The sequence below is a fragment of the Ambystoma mexicanum genome, chromosome 9 (genome assembly GCF_040938575.1).
Source record: "Ambystoma mexicanum isolate Mex_15411 chromosome 9, UKY_AmexF1_1, whole genome shotgun sequence".
NCBI classification, from domain to species: Eukaryota; Metazoa; Chordata; class Amphibia; order Caudata; family Ambystomatidae; genus Ambystoma; species Ambystoma mexicanum.
This window is the reverse complement of record NC_090931.1, coordinates 1,420,031,737-1,420,046,008: the sequence shown is the minus strand read 5'-3', so window position 1 is coordinate 1,420,046,008 and position 14,272 is coordinate 1,420,031,737. Positions and strand designations below refer to the sequence as shown.

At 48.5% G+C, this 14,272-nt stretch overlaps 1 protein-coding gene across 4 annotated transcripts in view; it reads left to right on the top strand.

Moving 5' to 3' along the window:
• Window positions 1-14,272, top strand: part of TNS1 (tensin 1) — a 2,137,091-nt gene that overhangs the window by 1,662,794 nt on the left and 460,025 nt on the right. The gene's annotated exons all lie outside the window — the stretch shown is intronic.

Here is a 14,272-nt window from a genome sequence, read left to right as displayed (position 1 = left end):
TGATGTTGCACACTTGCTTGATGTGAAAAGATGTCTTGGTTAAGTATGAACATCAAACTTTGATAGAAAAAACTGCAATAGCGTAGACTGTTTTTTATTTCAGCTACTTCACCCTATGAAAATGTGCATATCTGTAGAAGTGTCCTCAAAGATTTAACTAGAATACAGGTTTTTCTTGTCTTTCACACATAGGTTTAGGATGTTGTATTTTTACATCTTAGCCTTAGTAGTTGCTTTGTTTCGTAGCATTTTCTCTTGTTAGGAATTTGAATATACCTGTTGGGAACCCACCCCTGGTTTACAAGACCCTTCTCCGACAGAGGTTGACTTCTAAAGTAGGCATTTCTTTTCTGATGGCCACGGCTCTAGACCGGATGGTAGTGGTAAGAATTCCACACTCTTTCTCCTCCCTTGCAAGGTGCCTCATCGCTCAGCCAAAAATGGTTTTCGGCAACAAGGTAGCTCCCCACTCTCACAGAGGCATTGTTCTCCAAGCAAAACAGGAAACGACACAATGCCTTCTTGGAATCAAGAACTCCACAGCATGTTACAAGAGCCTGCTTAGCCTCTTTAGATAATCATGGTCCTCCATAGCACAGTATGTGTCCATTCTCTGACGTGTAATGTCCGCAGAAATAGGGGTTGTCTACGTTTACGAGGAAGCTGCCCTTTCCCATACCACCTCTGGCTTTCACAACCAGGTTCATGTCCTTCTAAACAAAGCATGTGTCTCTTCTCCAGCAAAGTATGCCCTTCCTTGTAAGTTAGAGATTGGCGTCCACATCAAGTTACGGGCATGTTTCCATTCATACATTGTCCTCTAGAACTAGGCAGGCAACCCTTCTCCAGAAGGCGCTGGCATACAGAGCAAGGCAGGCAACCCTTCTTTCTCCTGGCATCCCTAGGAAGGCAGGGTGCTCTCCTCTAGCAAGCACTTCAGAACAAAGTAGGGTACTCTTCCCCAGCAATCACTGGCATCCCGGGCAAATCAGGCTACACTTCTTCGGCAGACAATGGATCCCAAGCAAGGCAGGCTACACCTCTACAGCAGGCAATGTATCCCTAGCAAGGCAGGCTACATTTTCCCAGCAGACAATGTATCCTGAGCAAGGCAGGCTTCACTTTTCCAGCCGACACAGTATCCTGAGCAAGTCAGGCTACACTTCTCCAGCAGACACTGTATCCTGAGCAAGGCAGGCTTCACTTTTCCAGCCGACACAGTATCCTGAGCAAGACAGGCTACACTTCTCCAGCAGGCACTGTCATCCAGAGCAAGCCAAGCCTCTTTTCTCCAGAAGAAACCATATCCGGAGCAAGGCAGGCTTCACTTTTCCAGAAGATACTGTATCCTGAGCAGGTCAGGCACACTTCTTCTGCAGTAACAGTATCCTGAACAAGGCAGGGTAAACATCTTCAGCAGATACTGTACGCTAAGCAAGGCAGACTACCATTGTCCTACAGACACAGTATCCTGACAAGGCACGCTACACTTCTCCATCAGACACTGTATCCTGAGCAAGGCAGGCTACTCTTCCTCTGTAGACACAGTATCCTGAGCAAGGCAGGCTACACTTCCTCTGTAGACACAGTATCCTGAGCAAGGCAGGCTACTCTTCCTCTGTAGACACAGTATCCTGAGCAAGGCAGGCTACACTTCCTCTGTAGACACTGTATCCTGAGCAAGGCAGGCTACTCTTCCTCTGTAGACACAGTATCCTGAGCAAGGCAGGCTACACTTCTCCAGCAGACACTGTATGCCGTGCAAGACAGGCAGCACTTCTCCAGCAGACACAGTATCCTGAGCAAGGCAGGAGACGCTTCTAAAGCAGGCAATGTATCTGGAGAAAGGAAGGCTACGCTTTTCCAGAATGCACTGTCATCCAGAGCAAGGCAGGCAATTCTTCTCGGGCAGACAATGTATCCTTAGCAAGTCAGGCGACACTTCTCCAGAAGGAACGGTCATCAAGAGCAAGCCAGGCGCCTCTGCACCAAAAGACACTGTATTCTGAGCAAGACAGGCTACACTTCTCCAGCAGACACTGTCATCCTGGGCAAGGCAGGCTACACTTCTCCAGCAGACACTGTCATCCTGGGCAAGGCAGGCTGCACTTCTCCAGCAGACACAGTATCCTGAGCAAGGCAGGAGACGCTTCTAAAGCAGGCAATGTATCTGGAGAAAGGAAGGCTACGCTTCTCCAGAATGCACTGTCATCCAGAGCAAGGCAGGCAATTCTTCTCGGGCAGACAATGTATCCTTAGCAAGTCAGGCGACACTTCTCCAGAAGGAACGGTCATCAAGAGCAAGGCAGGCACCTCTGCACCAAAAGACACTGTATTCTGAGCAAGACAGGCTACACTTCTCCAGCAGACACTGTCATCCTGGGCAAGGCAGGCTACACTTCTCCAGCAGACACTGTCATCCTGGGCAAGGCAGGCTGCACTTCTCCAGCAGACACAGTATCCTGAGCAAGGCAGGAGACGCTTCTAAAGCAGGCAATGTATCTGGAGAAAGGAAGGCTACGCTTCTCCAGAATGCACTGTCATCCAGAGCAAGGCAGGCAATTCTTCTCGGGCAGACAATGTATCCTTAGCAAGTCAGGCGACACTTCTCCAGAAGGAACGGTCATCAAGAGCAAGGCAGGCGCCTCTGCACCAAAAGACACTGTATTCTGAGCAAGACAGGCTACACTTCTCCAGCAGACACTGTCATCCTGGGCAAGGCAGGCTACACTTCTCCAGCAGACACTGTTATCCTGGGCAAGGCAGGCTGCACTTCTCCAGCAGACACAGTATCCTGAGCAAGGCAGGAGACGCTTCTAAAGCAGGCAATGTATCTGGAGAAAGGAAGGCTACGCTTCTCCAGAATGCACTGTCATCCAGAGCAAGGCAGGCGAATCTTCTCGGGCAGACAATGTATCCTTAGCAAGTCAGGCGACACTTCTCCAGAAGGAACGGTCATCAAGAGCAAGGCAGGCAGCTCTGCACCAAAAGACACTGTCATCTTGGGCAAGGCAGGCAGCTCTATTCCCCACAAATATGGATCTGTAATATTACTAAGTGACTAAGCTTCCTGAATACGATAAATATGTTGTATGTGACCTATTTCAGTATATTTTGTTGCTCTGAAATTTTATTTTGTCCTTTTATTTCGGTATAATCCTGTGTATAGTACTAGTTTTTGTTTTTGTTTCTTGACTGAACAACTCTTTTTGGAATTTGTATAAGTGTGCTGTTTAGTTAAAACATCTACAGGTGTGGGTTTTGGTTGGCCCTAAAAGTTATCATAGCAAGAGAAAAACGGGTGTCCTGGAATTATATGTCTGTGCATGTTCTAAAGTTGTGTAAATTGGTATAGTCCACCAATGTCAATATCCATGCATGACCAAAGGCCCAGTTTTGTAAATATTCCTTAATGCTGACATTCAGACTGCTCTATGCCCTTCTTAAATTGTCATATAAGGCCGCGGATGCGGTGCGACACAGGGTTCTGTGATCGATCACATAAGTTGATAAACGGGGGAGACTGGATGAAGACTCGTCTCTAGGGCGCTACAGTCCAGAACTTAGCCCTTCTCATGGGTCTACCCACCACTAGTGCAGCACCTATAGGAAGCTTCCTCCTTGCTGCTGCTGCCTGCCTCACCAAAGGTCTATGCAAATCTGACTGCATGGCACGTATGCTCATTAGACGTCAGTGGCTACCTCTGCAAGCACGCATCCGTGTTATATCCAACCTGCCACCACGCATCCCTTCTCCTACCTGGCAGTGCAAACATCTCTGGTGGTCAGAACTTCTCCAGAGGTCATGAAGTGACCAGACCTGAGCATCAGCAAAAAAAGGCACACAAGAAAGAACCAAGAAACAAGCATTCTCGGTACACACCGCCAGACTGTGGAACCTCATACCTGTCAGCACCACACTTGCCCCATCCTCATGCACTTCATCAAAGAAATCAAGACTCTCCTTTTCAGGGAGAACCTTCTTCACACCCTATAGGATACACCCCCAAAACCGACCATGCTATGTTCCTCAAGAACACCCTTTGCAACACATCCCTTCACCACTCCCACAATGTCTTGCAGCAGCACTGTCACATGTGCCCAACTAACTGTAAATGTTAACTCTTCCCTGCAACCCTTAAGGTTGTGGCGTTGGTGAATGTTATGTTAGGAAGAATGTTCCGACCTCTACTGTAAGGATCTGGGTTGTCTGACCGCGAACGGATTGTTCGCGGGTGTACTGCCCGCTGTGTCACTGCTCAGGCCCCCGTTTTGACCGTTCTTTAAAAATGGTGGCTCGAGCAATTTTTGTCCTCCACCACCAATGTTAAGTCTGTAGGGGACACCCCCGCACCCCCCGAGGCCGAAGATACCAAACATGGGGAGCAGGCGACACTCATGCAACCCCCACTATTCATGTTCGGTATTTTTCCAGCTTCAGATTGATCGTAAAAAAATGTAACTAATGGTAGTGACCGAATTTGTTCAAATCTACCATTTGTTCAAATGTTTTCGATCAATTTGGGTAATACCTACTGTAATCTCTATAGGTATGCAGAATCCAATTGCTTACTGAAGCTCGGTTTCTGCTCTTATACACTCGCCCCATCACGCCGTCCTCCCCCCCTCCGAAGAAAAAGTTAAAAAAATAATAACATTATGCATATTCATCCTCCCACCGTCTGGGAGTTCAGAAGAGCCCTGCCTTCTGGGACATTTGTTTTGCTGAGGAAGCGTTCTCTGTGCTGATATATTCACTGCCTAGCAGTGCCCTGAGACTCTGAAAAGCACACGATGTCTGACTGGCTTTCCGGAGCAGTAGCTTTGCCCGGGGAGGGGCATTTCCTTGTGTGCGTCCAGTGCTTGCTCGCGGGCACAGCGGACACTGCCTCCCTTTGTCTTGGCTGGCTCTTTATTCCCTCGTGCCTTACTCTGGCTTGGCCTTTCTTTCACGCAGGTGGCATGGACGCACAGAACGCCCGATGACGTCTTTGGGGGGCCCCAGCGGCGTCCTCGTGCGTGGTTCTGTTGCACTTTCTTTGCTTGGCGTCTCTGCAGGGATGGCTATGCCAGCACTGCTCATTTGTGCCCAGGTCCTGTGTAATCTTATGGCGAGGTTTCCGTCTTCTTGGTGGCTGGCCATTGTCCCCTATACACTAGCTATGTTTTATTAGCTAGTTGTTAGGAGGGCAACTTGGATCTTCATTTCGTCTCAAGTCTTTGCGTTTCTAGCCAATGTGGACAACGGCACTGAACCTGACCCCTTTTTGGAGCGTTTTCCGCTGAATCAGCATTGTCATAACCGTCTAGCCCACTTTTGCCGTCCTACACTTGCACCAAATTCGTTTTTGCAGATTTATTTTGCACTTTTTACTGTGACAAAATACATATTTTACATATCGTCTCTGGAAGATAGCTCAGGGGCAACGTGCTCGCCTTGGAAGCAAGACAACACGGAGCAACACAGGTTTGATCCCCAGGCACGCGCTTAGAAACCTCTGGGTATTAAGCGTGTTATAAATAACCTATCATATCATATGGAAGTGGGGTTAAGGTATGTATAGGGTGGGGGTTGGGGTGCAGGGATCTCCCCTTCTTTTGGCCACAATAAAGGTGCCAAAATCTGTCACAAAAAGACGGCGATACTGTAGGTTGGCGAAAGAAATGCGGCAATGATTCATAGAAGCGTATTAACACTAAACGAGAACCATGCAAAAGGCTTTAAACAATCCAGCCTGGAATGTACCCTTTGCCTTCTAGACGTTGGAGCTTTTCGTTTTCATTTTTGGTGCAGAATTCCCAGAATGGGGAGAGAAAAACTGAGTGGGTCAGAACCTCTTACCGCAGGTGTAGACGACAGCAGTTCCTTTATTCAGCGGGTGACATCGATGATAAGTCAACAGCTTTGTAAAAATACTTCCCATTTGGACGAGTCCCCTCCACTAGTAGCTGTAATTGCACCATTTATGACAGACGCAGCCCCCACATTGCCTTTGGATTTATACTGTTGCTGTTTAATTAGAATCACTTTTTGAAAGGTGATTTACAGACCACTTCTCTTTTGCAACACCATCACCACTTAAAACTCCACCTCTAAATCCCTGTGTTATTCCACTCTCACTCACACATCTCCACTCAGATCCATTCAACCCCTCTCACGTTCCCACACCCGTGTTACATCTCCATACATGTCTCTGTTCAACTTACATCTCCGCTTCTGGCTGCACCCACTGCTACAGTCCAATCATGAACAGCCAAATCACCATCACCTCAAACAATCCCTGCCCTTGGTTGGTCCATCACGTCATTGCCTTTAACTTCCCCTCACTCAAGCAATCTTGAAACCCACCCCACCACCCCTCCCACCCACCTGGTCACGAAGCTCAAAGAAAATCTCCAAAGGATCCATCTCCACCTACCTCGCGCCCCTAGCTCTGGAAAACCTAGACCCTAAACATCTAACTCGGATCAACACAAGCCCCTTTACCAAGGCCATAGACTCAGTAGCCCCACTCCTTCCCAGAAAAATAAAACCTACAGACTACCGCAACCCCTACCGCAACCCCTGGTTCACCCCCGATCTCCAAGAACTTGGCTCACAGAAAAAAACAAGCAGAAGTTCTCTGAAAAAATAAAACACAGAACTCCCCAGACTGGCCTTCAATAAGAATGCTAACGAGTATAAGCAAGCCAACACAACAGCTAACGCAGCACTCTACAATGCCAGCAGATGCGTAGAGAGGGTAGGGCCTGAGCGGGCAAGGCCCACCCAAAATCTGTAAATGCCCACTGAGCGGCACTGTGTGGGCATTTAAAGATGTTAAGGTCACTGCTGTGGGCCCGACTACATTAGCTTCAGGCCCCACCTGTTAGACAATGTTGCCTACGCTTCTGAATGCCAGACTAGCAAAAGCAGATTTCAATTGTTCAGAATACTGAGAGAACTTGCGAACCCTGCATCACAACCCTAACCAATCAACATAGACGAAACATAGTGCACGAGCATGCAGAACGCTATGCGCGCCAAAATCTGCCTACTCCAGAAATAAATCGAAGATAAACTTATCAAGACTAGTCCAATCAACCCTCCCCCCACCACCAGTTCTCACACTACACCCACCTTTTTCTTTAGAGACATCATTGAGCTGGAAACTGCCAATATCCTCAAAAACCGGAAACCAAGAAAATGCAAAGGATATACATGCCCAGCATCAATCATAAAAGACTGTTCAGCAGCCCTAGTCCCCTTCATCACAAAATTAATCAATGCCTCATTCGCCACAAATCTTGTCCCAACAGAACTCAAAGAATCATGGGTCCTGCCACTACTGAAAACCCCCTCACTAGACTCAACATTGCCCAACAGCTACTGCCCCATGACCACAGTATCGTTCATGCTAAAAATCCTAGACCAAGCAGTCTACAACCAGATCCACCACTAGCTAGAATCCAATCACATCCTAGGGATTCGACAATCAGGTTCCCGTCCTGGCCACCAGAGGTGGGCTGGCCTATAGGGACTCTGGCGATTTCCCGGTAGGCCTCTGCACCATGGGCCTCTTTTGTGTACCATTTCCTAATGTTCCTATAGGAAAATGGTTGAGCTTGCTGAAAATGTGTAATATGGGGCCACTTTGGACATTATTTCCAGGGCCTCTTATGGTTCCCAGTCCACCCCTGCTGGCCACAGCACAGAAACTGCACTACTTGACGTAAAGATCCAAATGGACACCTTCAAGAATGAGGGCAAACCTAGTAGACCACAAAACTCTATGCCATCACCTTAAGGCCTCAGCCAACTTCTCCATGGAAGCCTCACTTTGGATCACCTCCTTCCTAGAAGGAAGGACCATGAGAGTTTTCTCTGATACGGAAAGCGCCTCGTCAATCCCCATCCCATGTGGTGTTCCCCAAAGATCATCTGTTTCTCCATCCCTTTATAACATATTCACCAAACCCTTATTTGACCTCCTGGACGACCTCGGCATATCCTACACAAAGTATTCCGATGCCACCCAAGTCCTTCTCCCCCCGACAGTCTCCTACGACACAGACTCATTGATGCTCAACAGAGTTTACTTGAAAATCCAGTCCTGGATGGCATCTAATTACTTGTGTCTAAATGACAACAAGACTGAGATCCTACTGGTAGGCTCCCCCGCAGTACTAAAGAAACTCAGCCCGCAATAGACAACCTTCCTGATAGATGCAATCCAGATCCCTGTCTCAGACGCAATAAAAGCCCTAGGCTTGTACCTAGACACATCCTTATTCGTAAACAGACAAGTCAGTGCTATTTCCTCATTGGCAGCCTATACAGCAAAACTAATCAATGCAGCTAGACAATTCGTCAATTCAGATAGCTGCATGACCATTGACAGACATGATATATGACATGATATTTTATTTATAGTGCGCCTATACACAAGTGTTTCAAGGCGCAACGAGGCAGGGGAGGGGAACAAGACAATGATCTTATTAGGCCCAGTGACATTGAGCTTGCACAAGTGCAGGGGACAGCGAAGGGGAGAAGTGACAGGGGATGGAATGGAGGAGCAAGTGCAACACATGGGATCAAACATTGAAAACAAGAAGTGCGGCCAGCAGGTGGCAGTGCGGGTTAAGTGCAGAAAACAAGTGTTAGATAAGTGCAGGTAGGGCAGTTATAGGGTTGCAGATACAGCCCCAAGTGCAGGGGCAGGAGGCAGTGCAGGTGTGCAACTAAGAGGGCAGGGACCTGGGCCCATGGTTCAGAGGGTAGCCAGGTAACCAGTGCAGTATCAGACAGGAGATCAGCAAGGTAGTGGAAGAGAGAAGGCAGAAGCAAAGAGGAAAGTCTTGAGCTGCTTTCCAGAACTGGAGATGGTTATGCTCAAGTTTCAGAGAGGCAGGGAAGCTGTTCGAGAGGGAGGCGCCAGCCAAAGAGAGATATATGACCCTAATTCATTGCTTGGAAAAGTGACGGACCCACAAGGTGTTGGAGGTGGAGGAGCGACGAGCTAGAGTAGGAAGATATTTCATAAGAGAAAACTCGAGATACTTTGGTCCGAGGCCCCAGAAGGCCTTGTGGACAATGCAAAGGGTCTTGAACTTAATCCGTGCAGCCACTGGGAGCCAATGGGGAGATTTCAGTGCTGGAGAGACGTGATCCCTGGGCTTGAGGCCAAGGACAAGTCTCACAGTCCTGTTCTGGATGAGTTGCAAGGGACAGAAAGTAGAGGCAGGCAGATTTAAAAAGAGGATGTTACAGTAGTCAAGCCTAGAGAGAAACAGATCTCTGGATACAGTAAGCTTCTGGGGGAATGAGAGGAAAGGAAGAATACCTCTGAGGAGGTGCAGTTGGTAGTTTGACTTCTTAGAGACAACGGAAATATGAGGAGAGAAGGAGAGAGAGGAGTTGAAGATAACCCTGAGGTTCTTAGCCTCACAGGTGGGAGCAGGAGAAGGGCCAAGGGAGGCCAGCCAAAGAGTGGTGGGAAAGAGGGGTGCAGGTGAGCCGATGAGGAGGATCTCCGTCTTGCTGGCATTTAGGCAGAGATCATTGGTGGCGCACCACTCCTGGATTGCAGACAGACAATCCGGGATGAGAGGAGAAGAGGTGTCAGAGGGGAGCCTGGAAGCGAGCTGTGTGCCAAACGCATAGCACTGGAAGTTGGAGCGGAGAACAGCAATGCGGTGGGCATGAGGTGCCAGGTATTGCTTGAACAACCAGGGAGAAAGGTTAGATCCCTGGGGAACACCACAAGTGGAGAGAGAGAGCTAGAGGAGAGGAAGGACCCTAGTTGGACCTGGGAGGGTCAGTCTGAGAGGAAAGAAGACAGCCAAGCCAGGGCCTGATCAGTGATACCCAGGTTATCACAGAGCCAGTTGAGTAGGATGGCATGGTTGACAGTGTCAAAAGCAGAAGAGAGATCCGGTAGGATGCGGACAGAGGGGAGATTAGAATCAAGGTTAGAGAGAGAACCAACAGATTCAATGTGAAGATTAAGCTGGGAGATGGCCAGCTTTTCCTTGAGTTTGCCCAGGAAAGGAGTGATGGAGATGGGATGATAGTTAGCCAGAAGGGAGGGGTTGGCTGAGGTTTTCTTGAGAAGAGGGTGCACAAGACAGTGCTTCAGGGGGAGGGGAAGGTACCGGAGGTGAAAGAGTGGTTGCAGAAGTCAGCCAAGGCTGGAGCGAGGGTGTCAATGTGGTCCTTGATGGTTTTGGAAGAACACGGAATAACCTGTTTTGATGAGGTTTTCATAGATCAGACTTGTCTAGAGACCTCGTTAGGGGAGAAGAGAGGGAAGGAAGAGAAGGGGGTGGTGTGGCCACAGGGGGACCGGAGGAAGAGGAGAGACTGGAGGGAGAAGCATTAGAAGTTGAGAGAGTGGACAGGATGTCCTGGGTTTTAGAGATGAAGTGAGAAGGAGTTGCTTTTGATTTTAGGCTTCATGCAGATCCTCATGACAGGGGCAAGTACATCAAGAGTATCAGAGATAGCAGAGTGGAGCATAGAAAGAGCTGTGTCAGGGTGTGCATCAGCCAGAGGTGCAGGAGGGGGGGGGGAGCGATGCAGGGAAAGCCTCAACTGACACACGCTTCATGGGTCGAATGACTGAGAAGGTGGGTGGCAGTGTGGGCTAAGTTTGGCCAGAGGGGTAGAGAGAGAGATGAGAGGAGAGGAGAAGCTGGTCACTCCAGGAGAGAGGAATAGTGAGAGGGTTAGAGAGGGGGAGGTCTGAGGAGATCCGCACATCAAGAGTGTGCCCTGCAGAGTGAGTCGGGCCAGAGGGGAGGATAGAGAGAGAGTCGGTGAGGTACGCGAAAGAGTCCAGGTGGATGTTGAAGTCTCCAAGGAGGAGGAGTTGAGTGGTTGAGGCCAGGAGGGAGGAAGAGAGGTCCGCCCACTCAAAGTGGAAGGGGGTGATCTGACCAGATGGCCGGGAGATAGTTGCCACTGTGAGAGAATGTCCAGGAGAGAGAGAGAACCTACAGCGAGGCATTCAAAGGAGGAGTAGGACTGCACAGGAATTAGAGAGGCAAGCATCCACTCCAGGAAGATCAAGGCTACACCGCCACCGGAACAGTTGGATCTAGGCACGGAGAGGATCTTGTAGCCATCAGAAAGGAGACAGTCAAACCTTGTGACAGAGCTGGCCATGAACCATGTCTCGGTGAGACCAAGGACATCAAGGTTGAGTTCTTTCAGGAGACGGCAGATGTCAGAGTAGTGTTTGACAGGTGAGCGACAGTTAAGAGCGGCGAGGTGGAGAAGGTTGCCATTCTTGAAAGACTTCTGAGGAGGGGTATAAACAGGGGGTACTCTCTGCGGAGGTGTAGAAGGAGCCTGAGGGAGGGCAGAGGTATTATGAGGAAAGGGCAATGTAGCCACGGAGGAGGAATAGTGTGGCAGAGGGTGGAGGCAAGGAAGACAAAGAAGGGAGGGAGGGGACAGCGGGAGAGGAAATTGATAAGGCACAGGAAGCATCTATCAAAGAGGAGGAGGTTGGCCTGAGGGCCTTGACCAAGATGGTGCCACTTAGGTAAACATTAATGATGACCATAAGGAGAGGGCCCAGAGACCATATGAGGCGTCCATAGGTCAGGCGAAGGAACGACAAAGAGGATGTCATTGAGGGTCTGGCTGGAAGAAGTGCTGGTGTAGGTATCAGCGATAGAGTGGCCTGCGTTGGTGACCAGGATGTATCCTTTTTGAACTTCTTCCTACCAGACTTAGATAGGAGAAACAAAGAGCACCATAGGTGATATGGAGGAGGGGGAAGAGGAGAGAGAGGGGTGTGGGAGGGGAATTAGACAAGGGCAGAGGGGGTGGAGACACTGGGGTAGAACACAAGGGGTGTGCAAGCAGGAGAGACAGAACAAGACAAGGAACAACAGGAAAGGTGAAAACACAATTCAGTCACTGGGCACAGCTAAGTTTGAAGTCTGCAGGACAGAATAAAAACACAGTGTATCTACTGGGCACAGCTAAGTTCGAAATCAGCAGGACAGAATAAAAACACAGTGCAGCTACTGGGCACAGCTAAGTTCGAAGTCAGCAGGACAGAATAAAAACACAGTGCAGCTACTGGGCACAGCTAAATTAGAGGTCAGCAGGACAGAATAAAAAAAATACAGACAATGGGCACAGCTAGAGGGAATGAGAGTGAGAGTAACAGGAGGAGCAATCAGGGTTATAAGAAGCGTTACAGGGAAGTGAAAGTGTCACAAAGTTTTCAGTGGGCTCTGAGGAGACAAGGGTCACATCTGCTACCTTATACCAGAGCAATAACGGCGGGATTGGACTTCTGTTATGTCCTATTTGCAGGCACATCCAAAAGAAACTTAAATATACTGAAGGTAATACAGAACAATGCCCTGAGAGCAACACTGAACATCCCGAAAAGGGACCACATCACAGCAGTCAGAAAAAAGGCTCACTAGCTCCCGATCAAAGAAATGATTATCTTCAAGACTCCCTCTATCACGACAACTGTTTGAGCAAGACTGCCCCCCAGTACCTGTTCCAAAAAATCGAAAGAACAAAATCCAACAGACCAATGAGATCCATTTGTGCCCACAAATTGAACATGCCAAGAGTGAAAAGAGCCCAAGGACTAGGGATATGCTTCCCAACAGTCACAGTTAACTACTGGAACTCACTCCCAGCAGAGCTAAGAGCAGAGAACTCGTACTGGGCCTTCTGAAAAAACCTTGAAAACCTGGCTCTTTGCCTAAACATTTGCCGACCAGGATGTCAGTCTGCATGCACTCCATGTCATGAATGTCCTGAACTCCTCTCCCCTAAATGTTTGTCCTGTCCCAATGTATTACTGTTATACCCCCTGTTATGAATAAATGTGCATAACTGTAACTGGTCTGCAACAGTGCCCTGGTGCCCGAGGGTTTAGGTGCTCTACAAATGAAATAAATAAATAAGTCCCCACCCACACCCTCCTTCTAGCCCCCAACCCGTGTTAAACATATACAGAGTGCTATTACTTGAATGGTGTGAGAAAGGCTTTATTTAATAATAGAAACCAAAGGCCCTCATTACGTGCAGACAAAATGTGGAAAAATATTCCAGTAACACCAGATCCGATATTTTTTCCAGAACGGCACAGTCTGAGCTTGCCGGTAGGGGCATTGAACTACCAGCAGGGCTGACCTGTAGGGTGTTCAGGTCGCTACCGGCAAAGAATTGCCTGTATCACCAACACCATTACTACCAGCGCCAGTGATAGGGACAAGCCCAGTCCATGGAGTCATATTGGACACCATGGAATGGGCATTAACGCTGTTGTCGGCACCCATAATATCCCGGTGGCACGGGCGATTTACTGGCAAACTCGTAATGAGGGCCTATGTTTAACACAGGTTGAAAAATGCTTTTAAAACCGGCTCTTGCACATCTTAGACTCTTTGAGTCAGAATAACCCAAGGTTTTCAGTGATTTGTTGAACTCCAAGTTACACTTAGTTCGGGTTGTTCTGAGTTTGACACAATAAGTTCGCTCAGGACTGGTTCAGCAGATATGACAGAATGATCGTGTGCCATGTGGATGTCACAAACTTGAACAAGAGCACTGTATTCACTGTATTTCGGTAATGGCGGTTGCCGGGTCTTTGAGAATATTATCTGCCCTGGACTTGCTGGTGTCTGATCAGCCTCAATAGATGCAAATCGTCTTGTCTTTGCACTTATGCAATGCATGTGTATGTGTTTAAAATCTTACCCTATATAGAGTCCTTAATGACTGGAATCATCCCATCTGAAGGCAAGATCGGGCGAGTGGCTTCAGTTGGTCCCCCAACCAAATCTTCCCCTCCATTGAGTTATATGGTCTTCAGAACACCTACCCCGTGAGCAGAGAAAATCAAAGATCACCCAGACCACCATGATTGTTCGCAGGCTTTCCCATCTTTGTAATGACAATGAAAGCCACTGTGCTTCGTGCCGCTCTCCATGAGGCTATCGCCACTTTCCTTTGGGTCCAGTGCTCGGAGTCGTATGTACTGAGGATGAAGCCACTGTACAATAAGATGGGAATTAGAATCGCAAGTGGGGGCGCGGAAGTGGCTGAAGTTGCTCCATCCCTCTCACTAGAATTCTGTACATTTACCACGGTGGAGTGATAGGAGGTCCTCAATATCAGCTCTTGCTCCCCTTTTTAAAATCTCTAAAACGTTGTCAATTCACATTTTGGCACCGTTTATTCATTACAGATATGTTCCACTTCAAGGATAAAACATTTGCACCCAGGGAAGGGCTCTGAGCCAATCAGGTG